The sequence below is a fragment of the Styela clava genome, chromosome 4 (genome assembly GCF_964204865.1).
Source record: "Styela clava chromosome 4, kaStyClav1.hap1.2, whole genome shotgun sequence".
In the NCBI taxonomy this organism is placed as follows: domain Eukaryota; kingdom Metazoa; phylum Chordata; class Ascidiacea; order Stolidobranchia; family Styelidae; genus Styela; species Styela clava.
In genome coordinates, this window is record NC_135253.1 from 25338361 (window position 1) to 25345392 (window position 7032).

Sequence of the window (7032 nt, forward strand, 5' to 3'; positions counted from 1 at the left end):
TTTAATTTTCGAAGAAAAGTGTGACGTCAAGTACAACGGAAAGTGTTTTCGAACTGTTATACCGGTTAATGGAACAACATTCAGCGCCGTCGAACAACTTTGCATGAAATTCGGATAGAAAAATGCAAGTATCTACGATTCCACGCACTATCTTCTGATTGAAACGTTTCTCAGATCAAAAATGCCACCAGGAACCACTTATTGGCACGTTTGGACTGGAATGACATATGAGGTAGGATAAATTGTTCTTCATAGTCAGTGTTGGGAGGCCGAATCATTGACTCGAATTGAGTTGGATTCGTGCCACTATTTATCGAGTCATGTGAAGAAAATGACTCGGACATTCATGGAATTCTCGCCGGTAAAACTTATCCCAGTGATTGACTTGTCTTTGGACACGGGCTCATCTCGAGTGGCTCCTAAATTGACTATACTTTTCACTAGGGTTTAAAGATCCTTAACCTAAAACTTTTTGGAATTTTTCAAGTCTTGCGCCCCATCTCAAAAAAAAAAAAAAACTAGCTAAGAAAATTAGCTACAAATAACAGATACTATAAGGCGAAAGTATGTTTTATATAAAAAACAACTTTTAAAGATGGAACCTAAATATCCAAAATAAAGCGGGCAAGTGTATAACCGCTCCACTGTGTGAGAATCTCTACTTTGGAGTGAATGCTTGTGAACAAAACGCAAATACAAAAAATCATCCAGCAGAATAAAACATTTTGCATGTTTTTGCGTGCAATTTCTGTACATAGGCTCAGAGATAAAACAAAAGTCGAACGCATTGTTCCAAACTATCCATTGTATTTCTGACAGTACAACCTCCAGAATAAGTTACTAATGATTTTTCTACTTCCGCTATGTAAGTTTGAAAATTCTTTCAGAATAACCAGTAATCATTTCTCTATCTTGCGGTGGTTAAAACGCATTTGGTATCATTCTAGGACATTTAATCTGCAGATCAAAAATGCAATGTTTTAGCTAGATTCAAAATATTTTAACAGAACGGCCGACTTCTGCATAACGACGGAAAAACAGCAAATTTGCCGTACGAAGTGTGGATTCCTACTTATCCATTACTCGATGCATCATATAAGAACGTGTTGATAAAAATTGCAGAAGATCCCGGAGATGTCGGACAGGGAGTTTTCAATTGGCCTTACATACCGGACAGTGCACTCACTGGATCGCTCTGTAAGCCTTAAAACGAGTAGAAATGTACCGTAATGGTGTCTTTGGTTTTATGAATTGCTTTTCAGTAATGACCTAATTAATGAGCAAGAAAAAGGGAAATCTTTCTTATAATTTATCGTATTTCATATCTTTGTTTCTAACAAGGCAGCTTTATCTTTATGTAGGTTGAAATATTTTAGGAAATATTACAGTAGAAACTGTGTTTTTGTTATTTAGGTTATTGGACATAGCCACACACTTCTTTACTTTACTAACAATTGCGTATACCAGTGTTCCACAAACTACGTGTCGACACCCCAAACTGAAAATCATCTTGGGTCGCCTGAAGTTTTCAACGAAAACTTAAAAGTCGTCGATTTCATTTTCTAATAAATTTTATTGTTAATTTTTTTTTTTCGTTGTTATGAAATGTTGCTCAAGCGCTGTTTTCTTTCTTTTGCAGGAAAAATGTCATATAAAAATGTTTGATTTATCATTAGACATTTAATTCTTCGGCCATAGAAGCACTAAATGCCGTTTACCATGTGATCCTTGGGTCGCAAGATTTTTCTAATTTTATTTTTTGATACGTAAGTGGACCTTATGGATCGTTTTAGTATTATGTTGTTGTTCTTCTTGGAAAAACCGCTTTTCTCTTTGATTACTGGACCAATCGCATTGGTTATGTCCTTTGCTTCTTTATTTCAAGTGTCGCGTTGCTGTTTTCATTAAACGACTAATCTGGAATCGTGGGTATTCTGATTTCAACAGCAGCACAGTAAAAAAACGAACTGTGACACAGGCACATAGTTTCTGACTGTGAGTGCTTACAGGTATGGATGCAGCAGAACATAAAAGGCTTTGGTTTGGGTTTGAACCGAGCAAATGAACAGTGATGGAGTTGCAAAAATAAGGTACCTCCAGTATGCGCACCAAGATGGCGCACTACCTGAACATAGTATGTGTGTACCGATTAGGTTTCGGGTTGTGCGCATTTTGATGTTTTTCTTAGGAAGAATTATAGGTCTCAAAACGGAAATGAGGCAAATACCGATAATGTAAATGTAGAAATAGGCAAGGACATGCGTTGACAGGGGAAAAAAGCAAGAAAAGAAAGTGCTAATGTGCAACCAAATATATTAAAAAAATATACGGAACTTGCCTTCAATAGCTTCACACTAGCTCCCGGTAGTGAACAAACACCACAACTTTTATGTTTAGCATTTTTTGAACTTCACACTTTAAACTCGCTCAACACTAGTACTTGAATCACAGCAGTCTTAAAGACAAACCAGCTGAATGACAACTTCAGAAAAATCTCTCCTTCGTGCATCATATTTAGTTTATTTTTAGATAGCTAAAACACGAAAACCGTACACACGTGGGTAAAAGTTAGTAAAGCCGTTTATCTCACCTGCAGCTGATGAGAATTAGGGTTCTGAGCAGTTCGAAAATCGGAGATCATACAACTCTCCAACAACACAGTTCTGCAAAGAATTGAAGATATGGTAATAAATGTCGCGCAGTAGATTGCAGAGTGAGTGAATATGTCGCATGTTTTTCGATTCAACTCGATAATTAAAAAAATAAATAGAAAATTGTGCAATATTCCCTTGTAGGGAATTCCCTATATATGAAGAAAAAGTGGATTTCAATAAAGTGCTTCTCTGTTGCATTAATTCACCAAGACGTGTCACCGGGGCGGAGGTATTGTCTTGGACCATAGATTTCGTGTTTGTTTGTAATATAGTTTTGTATTTCCCTGTATGCTATTTACCAAAGATTTGATTGGGCAGTTTGGACCGGGTCTAGACTCCAACCACCCATTATACATGTGCGATAAAATATACCTCTAAGGATAGGCTTAATCATATGGCGAACCACGGCCTCTCCTATAGTGGTGGTAGCATAAAAGTCATATTGGGGATGGCAGAATAGGGATGGCGAAATACGGTCGAAAGGTGGCAGATTAGGGATGGCGAAATAGGGACGAAAAGTCAAATTGGGGATGGCGAAGTGCGGTCGAAGCGTGGCAGATTAGGGATGGCGAAATGCGGTCGAATGGTGGCAGATTAGGGATGGCAAAATGCGGTCGAAGCGTGGTGGCAGATTAGGGATGGCAAAATGGGGTCGAAGCGTAGTGGCAGATTAGGGATGGCAAAATGCGGTCGAATTGTGGTGCAGATTAGGGATGGCGACGTTTGAGAAAGTGAAGGGCATGGTGTCAGTGTTACCGTACCGTACATCGGTACCGTACGAACATTTTAAGGTTCTTAAGTTTAGCATGTAGCCTGAATGTACCTGCATATGCCAGGATACGGTAATAGGTACCACCTACCGGTACGTACCTTAGTGAGTACGGTACCGGTATGTGGCCCATTACAGCATTAATCTGTTAATGCTAATCCAGTCCTTGACGGCATGGTCAGCGTAGAGAATGGCAGTAGACAGAAAATAGGAGATTTAACATTCTTCTGGTTCAACTTAGGCTACTCTGGCAATTGTTTTGGTGGTAATTACAAGGACAGTACGGTACCGGTACCGTACCAAGACTTGGACTTTTAATTAATATGGTAACGGTAGACTACCGGTACGGTATCGTATCATTGGACTACGGTATGCCTTCGCGGTGGAATTATTGTGTGGCAAGATGTAGGCACGAACACGGTATGTCAAATTGGGATTGGTAACATTGCAGGATTGTGTGGAGCAAGCGATAAACTAAAAAGTGAAACTGCTAAAGCCATTTGACTGTTTGAGTGAACTCCGCAGACCTAAGCAAAAAGTTAATATGCATTCTAACCATTTGATATATTTAATTGCTGAATTGTCTAACTTCAAATTAGCAGTGGTGTGGCTCATCGTGCTAAGCCTGTGAGCGGAATAAGCTTGGCATCGCACCTCTTATTACTTACACTATGTCAGTCTGTGTAGGTTCGCAGGGTAAATGTGGAGATTGTTAGGAATACGCTCGTCACCCCATGGTTATGTGCGAGAGCATTACTGGACTCCTCGTCGCAGTTGGGTGGTTCACATAACTGCTGGTCGGTTACAGCTTCCTCCACCATCTGGTCCATTATCTCTCTCCTCCGATAGATATGTAGATCCTATCGTTAATCCGAGCGAGACACATGTCATGTTAAAAAACTGTAGTAAAAGCCCCGAACTTCCAATTTCATTATAAAATTTGATCGTAAATGACATTAAGTCTATAATGACTACTTGAAACTCTGTCAAGTATTTTGATATAATTTCAGATATGAAGATTAAGGTTATCTAGTCTTTAGGGATATTGCTGCAATAACTGGAGTGAGTCTATTTGTGCCAGAAAGGGGATCAAGAACTTTATAGTTTGCACTTTCAACAAGAGAGCGATGCTCAAATATATGGACATGCAGCCTGAGCGAAGCAGTAGTCCAGCTTACCTTTGACGGTTCGCTAAACACTAGAAGCACCAATGTTCGCTGACCTCGTGACTCGCTGCGCACGATGAACCGCCACATGGTGGCAATTTTTGATGAGGTCATAGCACAAAAGAAATGAATTCCATGCAGCTCTCAGAAATATTGGAAATACATGAAAGTAATAGCCTTCAGGCAAATCAATCTTAAACCATTGAAAATTTCAAAGCAATTCGTCCAGTAATCAACGAGAAAAGCGGTTTTTCAATATGTGTCAAAGAACAACAACATAATAACAAAACGATCCATAGGTCCACTACATGCCCACAAATGAATTGTGACATTGGACTTGATATAGTTTTATCTCCAAAACTATCTTTGTACTTCAAAACTGTGTTTTGAAGTTGATGACCGGCTCACATACTCTACTGTGTATTGGTTCAATCTGCAAATATTCTGAAACTTGAGAATGTTTATGAATTTGAAGTGCTGAAACTTACGTTTCAGTTCAGATTTGGTATCATTGCTTCGGACAACTCATTAAAAAGTGATAATAATCGTTCAGCAGACGGAGGTTCCTATTTTGTCCTAGTTAACTTTACCCTGGTACAAAAATGTATTGAAGATACTTTCTAACACAATAGCTTCGTGTAGTATTTCACAAGTTCTTGGAATATGATTATGTTCAAATTTCATAAAGGAACCATTCTAATCTAGTAATATTTAATATTTATTCAGCATTTTAGCTTATAAGGCAAATGTTAAATGAGAAATTAGATACTTGTTATTTGTAAAGGGCATGTAAAACATTAAACTTTAGTGTATGTTTGCTAATCCATGTTAGTAAGAGTTGTTTATTTGCCATAATTGCTTCTATTAAAATAATTTTCCTATTTTTGTTAATGTAACTTGGATCAATCATAAAAATCACTCTCATTGTTAATCTTGTTTTATAGTTTATTTATTGCCACTGTTTTTTATGCAAACTGTATTCCAATTGTTGCATCCAAGGTTATCCAACCAGCTAATCTAAACATTTTTATGACAGATCAACTTTTTCATAGATTTCACCTAATAGCACATAGTCAGCCCTATAGTTATCATTTTATTTACACAAACATTTGAAAGAGTGCAATCTCCTGGTCTGATCCTTTACTGCCACGAATATTTTATCTACTAGTATGCAATCTCACTTACTTTTGTGATTTCCATTTTCGTGTCTTGAAGACATTCTCATAAAATTCAGTTCCTAACCCTACCTAAAATCACTGAGATCACACAATCGCTGAGTTTGAATACCTTTATATTTTTAATAGGTGCTCCCGTGTGTGCATCCCGTCCCAGCATGTGCACCAAGATGGCACACAGCCTGAACATAGTATGTGTACCACGTTAGGGTTATCAGGTTGTACGCCATCTCAGTGAACATACTACAGAAGCGTCGTTTAATAACCTAATAGCTCTATTTGTGCTACTGTTCGAATTAATGTCACTGACTTCAACTTGTGTACACAAATTCCAAATATTTATTTTTTTTCTTCAAATAACGTGCACAATACTAAATTGTATTTGTTTGAGATTCATTTTTCCAAGATACAGAATTATGTTTTAATTTGCTTTCAGTATTTTTTGCCAATTATTAAACACTATTTATGGGGACTGTAGCATTTGTGTACACGATATTATATACTTTGTCTAGTCCTTGTTTGTTTTGAAGTCAATCAATAAGATCTGATTTCATTCATGAATCATAACCACTTTGTACTAATGCATTGTCTGCAATCCTAAAATAACAATTTCTCTGCTACTACTCCATACTGTGTTATTTTGTTCTTGTTATAAGATAAACTTGTTATTTATGTGGGTGGGTGCATATGCTGTTATATATATTCTATAATGAAGTTCCTGATTACTTTCTGTAGCAATAGTTTTCAGTGTGTAATCTTGAAATCTTGCAGTGAAAATATGTCTTCCCCCAGATATTGTCCTAGCATTTACTAAGTCCTTTGGTTAAGTTCATGTTTTAATATGCCAAACTATGCATGGAAACACAATGTAATTGTGTGACAACATTTCGAATCAATATGATATACTGGTGTTATATGCTTTCATTATTATAAAATATTGTAAATTAATTTCTCAATAATGTAATAATTTTTTATTGGTTGGATATCCCAATTTTTGTGTTCACATTTTGAACCTTACTGTAAATGATGTAGGATTTCCCATTTTGCATTTATACCCGATATCTTTATAGCATCATGTCATCTCAAATTATGTGCTTCATGTTATCTCAAATGTCATCTCTTTATTTCCGTTTACAACTTCTTTCTTGCGCGCATGTATGAATAAACATGCATGGTTCACTAGCATTTGCATGTTTTCTCATGAATGTCCTGCTTGTAATTTTCTTAAAAGCAGAATGAAAAACTATTGTAATTTATAATATAACATT

General features: G+C 36.9%; 1 long non-coding RNA gene across 1 annotated transcript; it reads left to right on the forward strand.

The window, feature by feature from the left end:
* On the forward strand, positions 1 to 1549 carry LOC144421963 (uncharacterized). The gene is made up of 3 exons (XR_013475070.1): positions 1 to 232; positions 1008 to 1197; positions 1414 to 1549. It is a non-coding gene; the product is annotated as an uncharacterized LOC144421963 (long non-coding RNA).
* The last annotated feature ends 5483 nt before the right edge of the window (positions 1550 to 7032 follow it).